Source organism: Typopeltis vanoorti, chromosome 25 (genome assembly GCF_054136105.1).
Source record: "Typopeltis vanoorti isolate ZY-2024b chromosome 25, IOZ_Tvanoo_1.0, whole genome shotgun sequence".
In the NCBI taxonomy this organism is placed as follows: Eukaryota; Metazoa; Arthropoda; class Arachnida; order Uropygi; family Thelyphonidae; genus Typopeltis; species Typopeltis vanoorti.
Window position 1 is genome coordinate 49,518,877 of NC_143573.1, and position 17,205 is coordinate 49,536,081.

Sequence of the window (17,205 nt, forward strand, 5' to 3'; positions counted from 1 at the left end):
CTCTTTAGAGATTTCCTATAACTGTATTGACAATGGCTATGAAACTTAGTCAAAAATTTTACAAATAAAAATATAATAAACGTAAGTGATTCTGGTATTAATATTTGATGATGAATTCTTGCGCTTAAGTCTCGATTGTTAGACGAATATATTGCTTTGTTAATAAACCCGTTTACTGCATAACAGTCATTCAGTTTTTTTTTTATTATTATTATTTGTAATACTGTACTTTTAATCAGAGATAGTCGAATAAGTTGTAGAAAAAAAACAAAAATATAAGTATTTATTTCTGGGAAAATTCCCGTTACTCCTCTTAAAAAACTATTATTTTTACCGCTATTATAGCTTAGGAATGTCCCTTATTTTAAATACATTGGCTATTTTCCTCAAGAAATTTTTAGGGCATTATTAGTATATTTTAAAGGAAAATATAGCAGAATAATTTAGGAAGAAAATTTTGTACATACCTTGTTTAGATGCTAGGATGACATCATTCTCCATACTTCTCTGTTAGGTTGTTAAAAAAAAAGGGGGAGGGAAACGTGGGGGGAGTGTTTGACGCAAGGCGGGAAGAATAATTTTTTTGAAAACCCGTTTTTTTTTAACTAATATATATATATATATATATATATATATATATATATATATATATATATATATATATATATATATATATTATTGTACTTAAGGGCGCTTTTTTTAGAAAGGGTTTTATGAGAAAACTGGGTTGGGGAGAGCAATATAATTTCTTGGCAAGTATAATTTACTTTGTGACCAAGTGAAAATAATAATAATAAACCTTCTTCTGCCTCTATCTCTGATTTACAATCCCCGCCAGAAAGTATACGATCAACGACTGTAACACTAATATTGTATATTAGGATTTATTTTTCCTCAATACATAAATTTTGTTCCATTTGAACAGTCATGAATATAAATACGAGTAACAAAGAAATAAAATGTATTACAAAAAATACTTTATAGTTACTTTTAACAAGAACTTAGGTGAAAGGAAATCAACCACTGAAGAAACAATTATGAGATCATTCTTTGATCGGGAAATACATATCCGATCACCGTACTCGGTATTTTATTATTCTTTCTTTAGCCCGAATGATGGCGTTCATTCTTCTTGGCATGGACTCAGTAAGCTTTTGACAGGTGGTTGGCAACATTTCACTCCAACTTTCCGTGATTGCTTGACGTAATTCGACGACACTTGTGGGCCTTTTGGTGGCGATTTTTCGCTTTAAAATATTCCAAACATTTTCGATCGTATTAAGGTCCAGGCTATTCGAAGGCCAAGTCATAGTTTTAATTGGAGTGTTTCCATTGTTTCGCAGATAGTTATTGATTCGTCTGATGCGGTGACAAGATTCATTGTCATCTTGAAAAATGAAGTCATTGGAATTCTGGAATCATTCTTCGATACTAACCAAAAAATGCTCTAAAATTTCTTCGTTGATTTCGAAGTTGACTGTACGTAACACGATATATAGTTTTCCAACACCTTGTGATGTCATGCAACCCGAAACGGTAAATGAGGGTGAAAATTTAGCCTTGGTATTAATGCATTCGAGTCTCCGTAGCTCAGTCGGTATAGTCGAAGCCGTTTGGTCGGAGAGACCTGGGTTCGAGTCTGGTCCTTGACCTGAGAAACCTTTATCTGGTCTCTTTCGACTAAAGGTAAGTTAGCCGGTCTCATACAAAAATTCGGGTTTTTCGTCCCTCAGAACAGGCAAACCGGTCCGGTGAACAGACACGGATCTGCAGCCATGAATACTTAGAACAGTGTGGAAAAGATAGGGTCCTCACCACATTCTCCTTATACCGTATCAAGAATGAGTCACACCATAGTAGTCAACCTCCTGGACGGAGACGACACATGATGATTAATGCACTCATCGAAGAACTTTTCACCAACTCTTCTCCATACAAAGATACCGTTATCATCACCGATTCCAAGTCAAATTCGAGACTCGTCACTAAAAATTACTTTTTTTTTTCCCCAGTCATCAAATTCCCAATTTACATACACCATTGGAAAGGCGCCTTTTTGTGTGTGTGTTGCTTTGTCAAAACAAAGTTTCGTTTTAGCTTTGCAAAAGTGAAATTCTTGACCAGTCGATTTCGTGCTGTGGTCACTTACCTTCACTCTGTAGTTCGACCATACAGCAGTAAGCTGTTTGGATGTTGAACGCCGCATAGTTTTCGCAAGTTCAGCCAGTTTTCTATCCTGTCTGCATAAGTGTCACGTGGACATCCACTTCGAGGCATGTTTTTTTACACTATTAGTCGAACGATATTTTTTCAAAATGTCGCATACAGTGCTTTGAGCACCTTTTAGTAATCTAGCTACTTGTCATTGAGACATTCCGTCTTTCAGATATTCAATCATTCTGCTTTTTATATCGCTCGAAAGTTCTTTCACAGGAGCATCCTTTAATACTGTAGATAGAATTCAGATCGCAACCACGATTCTCCTTCTTATAAACGTTTTCTCTATGCTTTACGCGTGCGTAAAAAAATTGTGTGTGTATATATATATATATACATTAAATTCATTAAATTTAATAGATACAAAGAAGATTTTCTTTTTCCTTACGAAACTGTCAAATTTATCCCGAACACCCTGTATATGTTGAGGAATGATACACGTTTGTTTCCACAGCGACCGCTCAGTTTTTCCCAACTGTCGGCTTGAGCGATTACTTAGAAAAAATTATTTGATCTTCCGATAAAAAGAAAATTTTCTTTTCTTTTTATACTTTAAAGCGAGCTATTTCATTTCTTGCTTGCTAAAATTCGTATGTTAAAATTTCCAAGAAAGCTTAACATCGTCGTCGTAGTGATAACTACATTAGTCGGATACTTTTTGACAGGGGTTGTAGTATTATTTTAATAATAAGGTATACTCGTTTTTACTACTTGTATATGGAAAATACCTTTGCATTAATTCAATTTTGGTATCTTCTAGGTCTGGCTGATGGTGGGTCTGCTTCCTGGGGAGTAGAGCGGTTCTGCCTCTTACTCGGTGGAGCCACTGCTTAGTTTCCTGACCTGGAATAATTCAGGTGATTCAGTTTGATAGTGACTATATAAGTTAAGTCAGTGACATTTAGTGCGATCTTGTAGATCACTCAGTTTTTGGAGAGAGAGAGGTACCCCTCGCACTTTTAACAGTACCTCAATAAAGGACGAAGCCAATCTAGGCGGTGACTCTTCCCACAAGGCAGTATTTTCCAAGGTAGGGTGCGTATTCCTCTTTCCCAGGGGGTACGCGAAAGGTCTTAAGTGGGTACGAAGCACTTTTTTTTATTCATTTATATATTTTTATCGCTGCCGTATTGTCTCATATAACTGCATGTCTATTTCATAATTTTCAACAACTAAAAATGCTAAAGCACGTTTTAAACAAAATGTATCGCTTAGCATATATCGATGCACCTCAGTTAGGTTCTCTTGTAGTTAACAACACGATCGCGGTCCAGCTGCGTGGCGGGGATTTTTATTTTTATTTTTTTTTTCCTCATCACACTCACGAAAGTTTTTGTAAACCTGTAATACATTCCGAGCCTCCATAGCTCAGAATCAGTTAGTGTGCCACTATCGTTGAAAAGACCAGGGTTCGAGTCCAGTCTACTGTGTGAGGCACCTTTGTCAGATCTTTTCAATCACATGGTGAGTTAGCCAGTCTCATGCGGAAGTAGAGGGTTTTCACTACCGAAAACTCGGGTTTTTAGTCCTTTAGAAGAGGCAAACTGGCCCTGTGAACATGCAGTTCTGCAATTTTTACCCCTAGAGGGATGTAGCAGCAGAATGGCGAGTCGGCTGCATTAAATTGCTTAAAGCTCTTCATCAGGGGACTCAATCCGTATTGGGTGGATAAGAAATGAATGATGGGATAATGCATTTGTATTGTGGTAAGCTATGGAATTTTCCCTATTTTTATTATTATTATTATTATTTATTTATTTATTTATTTTTTTTTTTACGTAGTACTGAAACCCTGCCCTAGAGACCAAAAATGAAACTTTTTCAAGCGGAGCGGTGATCTCACACCAAGCAATGAAATTCATCTCCACTTAAAGACCATCACAAACATCCATGTTCACGGCAGGATTCGAACCGTAGCATATTAGATGGAGAGCCGATACCCTAACCACTCGGCAGAATAGTTCGAACCATACAATCAGAACGCTCCTCTAAATTTCGAAATTATTCTCATCATAAATTGTAACGGTCCTCTGCAATTGTTTCATGATCCGTGGGTGCATCTATAAATGTTTAATTGTTTGTAGTGCACAAGTTGTTACGAATGTATGGGTTATACACGTGAAGTATTTTTGTGCTTATGGACCTTAAAACTGAAGTGGCGTCTGAAAATTTAACTTTCATAATTTTTGTTTTTACTTTATATTGTATTCGTATAATTAAAAATGCATTTAATAATTAAAATCTTTCACAAGTAATTTATAACTAATGGACAGATGAGAAAATAAAAAATAAACACCTTTCTAATTATTAGTGTTTGAATGAAATATAACGTCTTCCAAATTGTTTTTACCTGAGATGGAGGGGGGGGGGGGGGGGAGGGTACGCCGGCGTTACTAAAATTTTAAAATGGATATGCGGGTACTGAAAGTTTAGGAAACACTGCAATAGTGCATAGCGATATACCAAAAAGAAGTGTGCTTTGCATTATGGGATAATCAGGTAATTGATGTGAAGTGAACAGCTTCTGTGTACATGTAGCCTAGTCGTGAAGATACTTCACGCGCAAACTTTGTTTGATAAAGGATTAAACAAGAATATAATTTCGTTGCAAGTACAGTTTACTTTGTGACCAAGTGAAAAAAAAAGAAAACCATATATTATTATTATTATTATTATTTTATACAATGAAATTAAATAAATAATTTCATTTTCTTGTAAATATAATTATATTATTGTTTTCCTCGGAACATTTTATTTTTTTATATACTGGTGTTAGTAATACGTATTGCTGCGTAGTTCACTTTTCTATTGCTCAGTATATCTTTCGTATTTTCAAATTTATTATGCTTGCTCTAGTTTTTCGTATTTCTTAATAAGAAATTTTATTAAAATTTTAGATGACAGCTGACGCTTTACATTTTGTTCCATCAGAGATGAGAAACATATTTTTTAATCTAATGTATCTAAGTAGGGTAGTTTTTTTTTAATTCTCAAAGAAGTATTCACTGATTGAAGAAGTTTATATCCTCCTGTGATTTTATATCATCGTCATCAAATTCATGATATATTTTTTCAGGGATGCAGAAGATGTTTTGATGGTACTACATGAAGTTGCATCATTACTAACTTCCTTCCGACAATTTTCCTCCAAATTAATATGTTATCCGTCCAGATTCTGATATCAGATCTTCTAAGGCAATTCTTACTGTATCAATCCATCTAGTTGTTAGTCTTTCTCTCGATCTTTTTCCTGCATATAAAGTATGGGCATTAGAAATGCTTAGTTTTCTAATACCCATACTTTATTATACAAGTCAGTATAATAAAGTATGGGTATTGTATTTGGACGAGAAAAAGGGCCACATTTTTTCCCCTCTGTTGGAGAGAAGAAAAATTAGAAATAAAGAAAATTATTTTATATTTTATTTTTATTGTGTTTGCGATACTGATAGTTCGTCTCTTTATTATTATTTCTCCTATTCGAGTGTATATATATATATATATATATAAAATTTGGATCTCAAAGATTCATGGCTATAGCACCAGGCATCTTCCACCTGAGTATCTAGAATAAACCTAATATCCTTTATCATTCAAACAGATTAGTATTTTGTTGACGAATCCTTTTATTTCTTTCTCACTCTCTCGCTGGTATTAAATACATAGAAATGGATATCTGATAACAGTAATGAAACCTTGTTAACCGCCTCGAAAGCATCTTTCAGTATACTTAATACCAAAAATTCCTTATGGGATATTATGAACAGACAAAGTTAATAACTTTGACTGCACCTTCTTGTGATAGCATTTTTTCATCAATGATATTTAAATCATTACGTGATGAATAATTTTCTTTCCGATATTGATATTGTGATTTGTGCGATATAGCCAAACACAACTCTCAATTCATGGTTTGGATGTTTAAGAGTAAGCACAAGCTATGTTATGAATTCTTTTGAATGAATATTGATTTAAAATTATGCTAAATTTCTTAAAGAACGTTCCTCCATTTATTAGTGTCCCGATTCAAAGGTTATTGACGTATACAGTTTTCATATAAATAATTCATTTAGCATACTAAAATTTTAAAGACTGACATTGTATTTTATGTTTGCCTAGTTGAAAATAATGACACACGAAAGTCAAGTGCTTTTTAGTGTCTTCTGCTGTTTTAAGATGTATGAAACACCTGTGTTTCATACATCTTAAATCTCCGCTATTGATGCATTTGAAGAAATATCCATGGTGTGCTTCTTTGACTGGCTTACGTTGACATTGATAACTGATAGTCCGGTCTAGTCTTGATTCCAAATTAAGTGTTGGTAACATGCGAGAAAAATTTCACTTGATCATTTTTAGTCTCTCTGTAGTATTAAAAGTTTCATTGCTTGGAAAGAAGTCAGTGGACACCATAGTGTAACACCTCCTCTCGCTGCGATGACTGCAGCAGTCCTACGGGGAATATTTTCTACAAGCGTACGATAACAGCCAATGGGATTTTTGAACCATTTTTCCTATAGGCATGTAATGGTGTCCTGAACTCTTGTTGGGCGGACGTCCTTTGATCTCACCCAACGCTCCAGTTCATTCCACATATGTTCAATAGCGTTGAGATCAGGGCTCTGTAGAGGCCAGGTCAAGTGTGGTGACGTTCATGTCCGCAAACCACGCAGTTACAGCAGCAGCCTTATGACACGGTGCATTGTTTTGCGAAAGAGACAATGGTCACTTCCGTAGAAACGCAACAAAGTAGGAAGCATTACAGTATTCAGAATGTTCAGATACCTCTCGGAGTTCAATGTTGCTGGCTCCACAATCGGAGTTCCGAGGCCAAATCAAGAAAAACAGGACCATACCTTCACACCGCCACCTCCGAATTTCATAATTGGGGTTACGCACTATGGTAAGAGACATTCACCGTGCATCCGCCACACCCACATCCGTCCATCTGGTCGGTAGGAGGTATAGCATGTACAGCTTTCCAAGCTTCCACGTCCCACTGTACATGTCCTTTACACCACTGAATACGACGCTGCATGTTGGTTTGGATAAGGTAGTGCTTGCCTATTCCGGTTCTACCATGGAAACCCATGTTGTAACCTCTGTTCTGAATGTTTTTGTGCAGCTTCGTTATCTAGTCAATGTGTCGGCCGAGGAATGGAGGTTTTTATATATTATCTTTCGGAGCACCCTATATAGTCACATTCGGTGAGTGTGGTGGGTCCTCCACTGCGGGTATCATTTGCAGTTGACTCCCTGGGCTACCATCTCAGTATGGTATCACTGATTGTTGACCTGGGATGGCCGAATTTGTCAACGTTTCAGTAAATTTGTCTAACAGATATACTTGCAAAATGGCATCCTATCAGAACGACTCTCAAACGCGTCAGTTTCCTTCTAGCAGCCATTTCACCCAGACACAGTTGCATTGACTTGGGAGCTTCATATTCTTCCAGTTTATACCGGTTATAAACACGTAACTCGTTACATGCACCTTGCCCATGTCCGTTGACTTCTTTTCAACCAGTATATAGATGGATAACTTACAAGATTCATAGAATCTTTCATTAGGATAACGATTGCTCGTTTCATATTTCTTCCAGATATGAAATTTCCGTTATATATACTTTTTTTTTCTTGTTGGCATATGAAGGTGTCTACCAGCAATTGCAAGATATGTATTCTTATCTATGAGCTATACACGAGCCATAAGGAAATCGTTGGAATTAGCAGACTCACGGCTCATATATTGCTTAAAATAAGAATACATATCTTGCAAATCTCCTATCGGTTTGTTTGTTTTGCAAAAATACTCGATTTTGTTTTTATAAAAAATGAACGCATGACTTAATCTCCTAACCTTTTATTCCCAACGAGGGCAGGCAGAACTCTTCTGTCCCTAACTTTTTTTTAGAAGATTGGTGAGCTACGCACCACCCTGTTAGCACTTACTGACAGCTGAGGACAGGGCTATCAGTGATTTCAGAGGCAATATTTACTGCTCTCAGTAAATATTTACTAATCGATTGGAGAAAAATCCACTTGCTTTTGAATAAAGTTAACTAACTTGGAAAACGACTGGCGAAAAGCATGGAAAAAGTTAAATTGGACGAAGTTAACTCGGACATATAACGGTTATTCTTTTAGCTATCTATGTGCATTGTAGAGTTAAATACCATTTCCATAGGGCTGCGTAAAACTTCTTATTTCCTGTTGGCACATGATCTACTTTCAGTCCTCTCAAATGGCGACGAGAATCGGTTGTTGAGTAAGAGGCAATCTTAATTTATTAGTTTTTTGTTATTTGGAAAAAAAATGCATAGGTACTTTTCAAACTGTTCAAAATTATTTCTTGGTTTACTTTATCATGGACGGTATATGTGTAGGGTGATGTATGCCGGCCTGGTTGGCCGAGTGGTTAGCGTATCCGCTTTCCAGCTAGTAGGCTGCCAATTGGAATCCTACAATAAGCATGGACGCATGTGATTGTCTCATTAATTTATACATGCACACATAAAATACTCTACCAAGATAGACTGAGTCGCCATGGGAGAAGTAGAACCAGCCATCCATAGGAGAGAGGCCTTCATCCATCAGTAGGGATTCTAAAGGCTGATTATCATCATATATATGATGTGTCACATTATTCTCGCTTGCATTGTTATCACTTTGATTGTTTTACTTTCTCATTCTTGAGAATCACTGATAATTGCATTATGTCTTATCTCCATATTACTTACTTAATCCTCTTCACTTCACCTGGGGGCATAGGTCTTCCACCACCATTTTCCACCTGACTCTGTTTTTTGCTTCAACCGGTATCACATTTTGGAAGGTTTCAGTTTGCATAGCAAAATTTTTTTTCTGAGACTGGGTTGCTAGCCCTGCGCTCAACCCTCCCAATTTATCCGGGATTGGGACCGGCATGTCAAGTTTTCACTAAGCATAGCTGGGTTTTATCTTCATATTACTTTGAGAAAATGAATTAGAACGATGGAGCACATTAAAAACAATGTTTTGAGAAAGTCGATAAAAAATTTAGAAACACGGTAACGTTCCCCCCTTCGAGTTTTTAATATGATAAATATTTAAAATGGCTACGTGAGAGAAGCTTGGTATATAGCAAACTTCGCTGCCCTTTTTCTTCCATCACATAGATTAAAAATATGTCCGTATGCAATTAGCCTAACCTAATGGTGAATCAAATACGACTTACTACACTTAAGTGTGAGACAACTCGAAGTGACAACATTAAAAGCAAAAAATTTTTTCTGGTCGTACACAAATCCTCAAAGCTACTTTTAAATTATGGAAAGTTCGGAAGGGATAATAAAAAGGGTGTCTTATCTCCGCCTGTAGCACTCTAATACAATATAATTTCGATATTTTTTTCCGTTTAATTCCTTCATTCTGTTTCTTGCGGGTTTGAACCACATTGTATGGAGAACCAGTACGAATGCAGTATTTGTAAATGTACTGAATCTTTTAGCAATAGAGAAGTTCATTACAATATTTAGTGTAAAGATAGTAACTGCGTATAAGTTAACGGGATCTTTTTAATACTAGTCCACGAATGTAACGTAATTATGTCAATTTTTAAAAATCTTTTTGATGGTAGACATGAAGGATATATTCTCGTCACGAAATAAAAAGAATCATTGCAGAGCCTAGAGAAAATATTATCAAAATCGGTTATTTTTATTAATTTTCTCATTAAAGACATCAAGTATTCTCTTCCCCCTCTTACTTTAGCCCAATAGATATTTCCAGTATACAGTACATATGACAGTGTATAAGATCTAGAAACAAATGCCCCATATTCTGTAGATTTGGATACCTGGTCATCTATAGCCCATTCCAAGCTTGATCTAAACTGAGTAGCCTCTGTAGTCATCCCTGTCCAAGTTTTTTTACCTGCGATATTCTCAGTAGAATTTAATCACCTAAAAACATATATATAAATACGAGCTACATTCTCAGAAAGTAATATATGTTTGCTGTAATTCACAAGCAGTTACTTGATCGCATTTTAATTAGGGTTTCATTTAATGATATGGTTTTGCTAATATCTTTTTTTCTGGAATTTCAGGGAAGTATTTGCATTCTCGTCAGTTAAATAAAATATCAGCATATATACGCTTCTAATTTGCAGCTAGCTAGTGAAAAAAATAGCACTTAGCTATTTTTCTTTCACTCGAAAGGTTTAGGAGATAACGCTTGGTTATCTCCAAGGTGATAGGACCTTGGGCTGTCTGTTAAATATGTATATTTCAATTTGAATGAATTGGTTAATAAAATAAAGTAGTTTCTTTCTATTTCCTGTATATATTGTTCTCTATTTTTACCCTAATGAAGCTCGAACTTTCACCTTGCCTTGAGCACTGACAGTAGCGTTACAGAAATAAACATATTCCAAATTTGGTCGCAACGAATGTAATGGTAATCATAGAGGAGAAAACCTCTGCCACCTCTCTCTCCATTTGGACTCGACTATAAATCTTGGGACTTTAGCACATAAACTACGACTGCAGAGGAGGAAATGAAGAAGAAAACTTTTTTGGCTATTCTTTTGCTGTTACCAAATGAGCTGCCTCTTGAATTGGCACTCAACATAATTTGCAAGTCATGTCCTTTACATATCACTTTCGAATGAAAGTGGTGGATCAGTATTCTCCAGCTTGGAAACGAAGTGACAGTTTTGTGATTCTTATAATAATAGTCTGACTCTGTTGGTGTGAGTCACTCTGTGACTTTTGTTAAATGTACTGCTAGACTGGCGAGACTAACATTTGGTATTACGTTTTAATATAATTTCATGTGTGGGAGGCTGACATGAAAATAGTTCATTCCATATTTTCCACACTAGAGATATCTCTCTGCTTACATGATAATAGACTATTTTATATTTGTCATTAAAAGATTCTCTGTTGCTGTGTTTCTACTCTAGAGATTTTGCTCTTTACTGATATCTGTCACTATAGTAGGAAATTCATTTATTTGTTTCTTACCTAAGACATGGAAGTTTTAAAACTACTGGGCGACTATTGGCTATTTGGAGTTATGACTGAGGCAACTAAGGCTGTGCGATGCCAGTGTATTATCTTTTAAATGCGTTGCTCATCGGTTTGTCTGTTTTGCTGGGTAGAAAAAACTCTTCCATCTCTGTATGAGTCCGGCTAACTCGCATTCAATTAAAAAGTCTTTATAAAGGTTATTTCCATTTAGCTGGGATTCAAATTCAGGTCTTTCCAACCAAAGGGTATCGTCGATACCGAGATTCACTACAATAGGAAGCTCACCCATTTCTCTCTCACACACACAAGCTGTTCAAATCTTAATATATGTTCACTCTTTCATTCGCAGGTTAACAGTATTGAGCAATTCTTATTTTGTTTTTAAACTTCTGCTTCCTCATTTCGAGTTATTTCTAATTTTCTTGATTTCAAGCTATATGAGATCTCAACGTGTCACTTAACAATTCTGTACTGTTGTACAGAATTGTTAAGTGACAATTTCTTCTTTTTATCGAAGACTGAAGACTTTATACAGAAGACTGTATTTTCTTTTTATTAGGCTGTGACTCATTATTTTAAACTCTTACATAGATGTTTAACTGTCCTCTTTTTTCTAAGAAAAAATTTATGACAATACCTTTATTTCATATCATGCCTATCAAATATTTTACAAACTTACGAACTATCTTATAATGACTTAGAAATGATAGAGCATATGACAATGCCATGTATAAGCGACCTACACAATCCACTCATTTCTACTCTACTTCTGAAACATATTTTTCCTGTTAACTGCGTATATTTTGCGGGAGGAAAAAACTTTCTGCCTCCGTAGAGATTGACTAACTGTCCTTCAAGCTGAAAAGCTCTTAGAAAAATTTCCTCGCACCAGGACCAGAAACAAAGTTGCGTCATTCTTCCGACCGCGAGAATATAGATCCAACTTGATTTTCTTAAAGTAGAATTTAAATCTTACAGAGGAGAAAATAATTGTATTTGTGATCGATTATGCAAATGTATACTAGTGTCTTTTTTTAGCTATTTGTTGTCTACAGAGATTTTACCAGGTTGCAACCACCTCTAAAAATGCGATTTTTTTAGTCAAGATAATAAAGAAAAAGACATTTCAAAAATCATTAATAACTTTATTTTACCGCGGTATCTACATAGTTTGTATAGAACAAAGAAGAAAACCGTCCCGAGGTGGTTTACATGTAGAACAGGATATGTTCAGTAGTGTGTATTGATGGTTTAGATAAAAGTTATTCTATGAACCATGAAAATCAATATGAATATCAGAAGAAGCATTTCAGTATAGATAACCAGAATACTGCTAGATTAAACAAATTACGTTACCTGCAGACAAGAGTCTGCAAAACTTTAGGACATTCTTCATCGGCACCAATCTCTTCTGCCAATGAAGTGAACTCAGCCCAGAACAACGCCTACTGGCGCCATCAATATTCAGACACAGCTTTGGAGAGAGAGAAATGAACTATTGTCAGCACTAATTAGCTAAGAGGAAAGTAGGAAGTAGTTATATACGGCAAGATGGACTCGGTACTGGGCTTACTGCTACCAATAGGATAATGGCGATGTGCATCGACTTGGACTTAGCTATCTGTCGCTTAATTAGCTGTGCAAATTCTTTTCTTGTTTTTTATTTTCCTGTAGCAAAATGAAATCTAACAAAAAAGTGTTCTACGTTACACACATGGACGGGTCTGTGCAGATATCCTTCTTTCTTTGTCAGGATTTCATGGGAAGAAACAAGCATTGGTTTCGGAAACTAAGTAAAATTCGAGAGAAAGAGAGAGAGAGAGAGACAGATAGATAGATAGATAGCATTAACAACCGCTCCTTTGTTCCTGCTTAAGAGGCTTGCCTGTTTTCGATTATTAGTGTTATAATTGTGTGGAATTTCCGTAATTCATTTAGTAGTGTGATGTTGAATAGTTTTTTAATTAATATCAAGTACACGAAATTTTTCTGATAGTAATGTGCCACGTTTCAAAAGGTTAAATGTACATCTCTCTACTTCTTTAGAGATTGGTTCCTGCATGTTGTAATCTGCTGTGCTTGAAGAAATTGAAGCAATGAGCAGTTGCGTGAGCAGTGGAAACAACAACTAAAGTTGTGAGCATTTTACATTGTAAGGTATTGTATAGTGATGCTCAATAGAACCTCGGACCACAAACATACTATACACTATATTCGGTTTGTAAGAGCACTTTTGAATGACTTTTTGTGAGCAATTGATTATGCTTTCCAGTAACAGGAACAGTTTGCTTCCCCTTGGCGACATCGTTGAAATTAAATTATTTCATTGATATTAGAGACATTCTTTGATGAAATACAAAACGGATTAATAGGAACTGTGAACTTAGTATAGAAATGTGGAGATGCTGGTTTAGGAGAACGCATCAGTAAAAACAGAACTTTTCTTAATCCTTATCGAGAGTAGTCGCATGCATCATCAGAACAGCTGTCTAAACCATCATGGCCTGAAATCGGTCAAAACCTAAAGCTGCCAGAAGTGATTCCACTGTGTTTTGGGCTCTTGCCAGCAAACGGAACTGACACGCATCATAGGCTTCTAACCAGACTTCCTGTGGGACTTCTTTGAGTTGAAGATTAACAACTTGACGTTTGGATGGGAAATACTGTTTCAGTAGGAAAAACACTATAAATTCCGACTCTAATAAAGTACTGTAAAAGTTGTAAAGATGGATTCCTTAAAATACAGTTGCCTGCCACTCTAGATGAAGAAAGAGTAAAAGGAAAGAATTCCTTGGACAAGGATTGATTATAAAGAGAAAAAAGACACATATTATCGAATTTAAAAATTCTGCAATAGTTTCACTGTCGAGAAAGGCAAATTAAGGGTCGTAGCTGTCTGATGATGATTAATGGTCACTCCTCCACGCGGGATTGAGTTCCCCGTCATCCTCTAGCAAAGGAAACCAATATGGCTCCTTTGTGACATTTCTGAAATAGAAATGAGAGAAAATTCTATAAATAATTGAATACTGAAGAATCTATTCATTACTAATGTACTCATTATAATGCTAGTTTGCTGCCTTTTATTATAAGCAAATTAAATCTGAAGAAAAAGTTAAATTGAGAAACAAACTATTTCTGATTATTAATTGTTTTAAAAAAATGTATATACCACTTACAATGCTTCCCAAAATTAAACACATGGTCATAAATGGTTTTTCAGCTTCGTATCATTTACAACTGAAATGTTCTATAAGGAAATTACCTTAATAGTATTCTGCTTTTTGGATAGATGGATATTTTTATTTCCTTCTGCCATAAGGCGTCACAGAACTTCAGCCATCTGCTCTCCGTGTCACTCCACATATTTAAAAACAAATGTAATGCATAAATGTATAATTTTCTAAAATGTATTTATATTTTGGTAACTTCTGTAATTAATCGTTACATTTACAATTCATCAACTTCAGTAATTACTGGTTAATGCATTGTAAAGATTTAGTACTTTTTTTGCAAGAAAAAGCTTGTATGATGTTGTTCCTGTTATTATTAAATATTATTATCGACGCCTTCAAAAGCAGGAGACTTACTTCCATATAGAGTAATAGCAACAAAAACTCACGAATTATCTAAATTCATACCTTTAGTATATGTAACTACTGAGAAATGTGTTCAAATTCAGGTTTATGTGGTTTGTATTTATGAAAAGAAAACCAATCTTAATGCTAAAAACAAACAAAAAAAATCAATAATAACTGACGTTAACTCGATTGTTTGTTCATATTCAGAAGTTTTAAAGATTTTTAAAACTCTACTTTTTTTAAAATATTCAGTAGTTTTAAAGATTTTTAAAACTACTACTTTTTTAAAAACAGTAGTTTTGAAAGTTTGTAAAATGTCACTGTTGTTTATCCCTACTTTGACAAGAGTGCGAGATATTATCAACTAGATCTGCTTTACTTGTATATCAATGGAAAGTACTGCATTGAATATCTCCTGTGTTTGATGAGGATCGCTGTTGTCCACCATAAGAAAGATCACAGATGTACTTGACTCTATCCATGGGTGTGAAAGAGGTAGGATAGGATCTTTAGAGAAGGTGTTCAAGTTAGAAATTTCGGCAGGGAAAATGTATGAAGGTAATTTTGTATTCCTAAAATTCCCAAAAGATTTCTGGAATAGGAATTGATTAATTGAGAGTGCAGAGATCCTAACTGTAGATATGCAGTAATGGACGGATAGCCTTGGCGTTATAGCCATTCATCATGGAAGTTCTGAGCGAAGTATTCAGTTCAAGTTGGATTGGTGCTAAAGTGGAACAAATAGTTCTGACTTGTGACAATGTTTACGTGGGGGGGGGGGACAAGTCTGCATTGATGAGGCAGTCTGTGTAGGTTTGCAGTACACCCTGAAAGGCAGTCGACTGATGTATGATTTTTATATCATTTCCACACCTAAGAAATTGCAGGATCTACAGCAACTCGATGCTGTATTTGCAGGCAAGGGTTAAAAGAAATATTTTGATGAAAGTTATAGTCTACGTGAAATACTTCATGAGGAAAGCCCTTCCGGAGAACAGAAATAGATGAAACGAAAAACGAGTGGGAACAAGTTTGCTATGTTAACAGCTGAATAGGAAATGGATGTTGGGCAATGTTGCTCGTGTTACCATAGGTTTAGCAGAAACTGAAGAATTGGTGAATGCCATTTCTAAACAGCGGCCTTGGAAATATCCGTAGAAAAGGTACAAATCTACTGTCTGTCTGTGAAAGAGGAGCCATCAATTACTGCCTTCTTTTGGACAGCATCAAGAATTTTAATGAGAATATTTGATGCACTACCCAAATAGAAGAGCGGTATTCCAATTGAACTGTATTCCAATTGATTTGGAATTTGTATAGTTAATAATTGGACATGTGTAAAGTAATGTCTTGAACAAAAATGTATACCACGTTTTGTGGTCGAGGACGTTATAGAGTGGTCTTTGTGCCAGGGAGGAAATAGCCTTTTGCGAGAAAAAAAAAATACAGTTATGTTTTGAAAACAATGAAGATGACCTGACTGCTTGGATATTTGGTAGAAAGGATGGCATGGAAAGTAATGTTTAGGGAACAGGCTGTAGATGATTGAGATGGTTGAGCACTACAAGGTTTGTTGTGAGTAGGATGAACGGCTGAGATTTCATCGGAAAACTATGGATAGGGTTTGAGATTTAAAGTCGTTTATATATACGAAGAGCACAGAGGAACATGTTTGTCGTTTGTGCCTACTAGACCTCAGTCGAATACCTGCACTGATAAAGAAATCTAAACAAAGATAGAGAGAGAGCCATAACCAACATTACACACACAGTGACATCCTGGTCACTCAATTACAAAAGGTTGAAATGCAGACCAGAAGATGCCATTTTGATGAAATGCTCTCTATACCTTCTCAACTATCTTGAATATGTCAAGTAGTCCAGTAGGTTCTCCCTTCATTTCCTGAATGAGGACATCCAAGAAATGAATGTCTTCATTCTAACATGGATAATTTTCCGAGTACAATCACAGAAGTATCTGGAAAGCGAAACTAAGCAGCGTAACTATGAAAAGGAGGAGTAGCAGTATCGATCTTCTCACTTGGATATTATATATCACAAAGAACACAAGGATGTGAATAGCAAGTGAGGGAAGGCTTTTAGCTTTCCACTAGAGACAAAACTTGTACGCAATTAGGTTTAGTCAAGATCTATCGTGTTGGGACAGTGGAAAAGATTGTCTGGTGTTGGTGATGAATACTTTGTTGAAGGTCCTGATAACTGGACATTACAGTACCAGGGAAGATATTGGTTTCGAATTACAGTCAGTACCTGCTTTCGTGAGATGAAAAATCACATTTTCCTGGTAGTACCGGAAGATGTCTTCACTGTTTAGGGGAATGATAGAGACAGCAGATGAATCTCGCGTAATGGGGAAAGGAAATGTTAAGCTAG

General features: G+C 35.7%; 1 protein-coding gene across 3 annotated transcripts in view; it reads right to left on the bottom strand.

Annotated features, from left to right (window-relative positions):
• Positions 1 to 12,355: 12,355 nt before the first annotated feature.
• Positions 12,356 to 17,205, bottom strand: part of LOC150092732 (potassium voltage-gated channel protein Shaker-like) — a 235,879-nt gene continuing 231,029 nt past the window's right edge. For all 3 annotated transcript variants that reach the window (XM_090414429.1, XM_090414430.1, XM_090414431.1), the window contains exon 3: positions 12,356 to 14,219. The gene's annotated coding sequence lies outside the window, so the exon portion shown is untranslated. The remainder of the gene's footprint in view (positions 14,220 to 17,205) is intronic.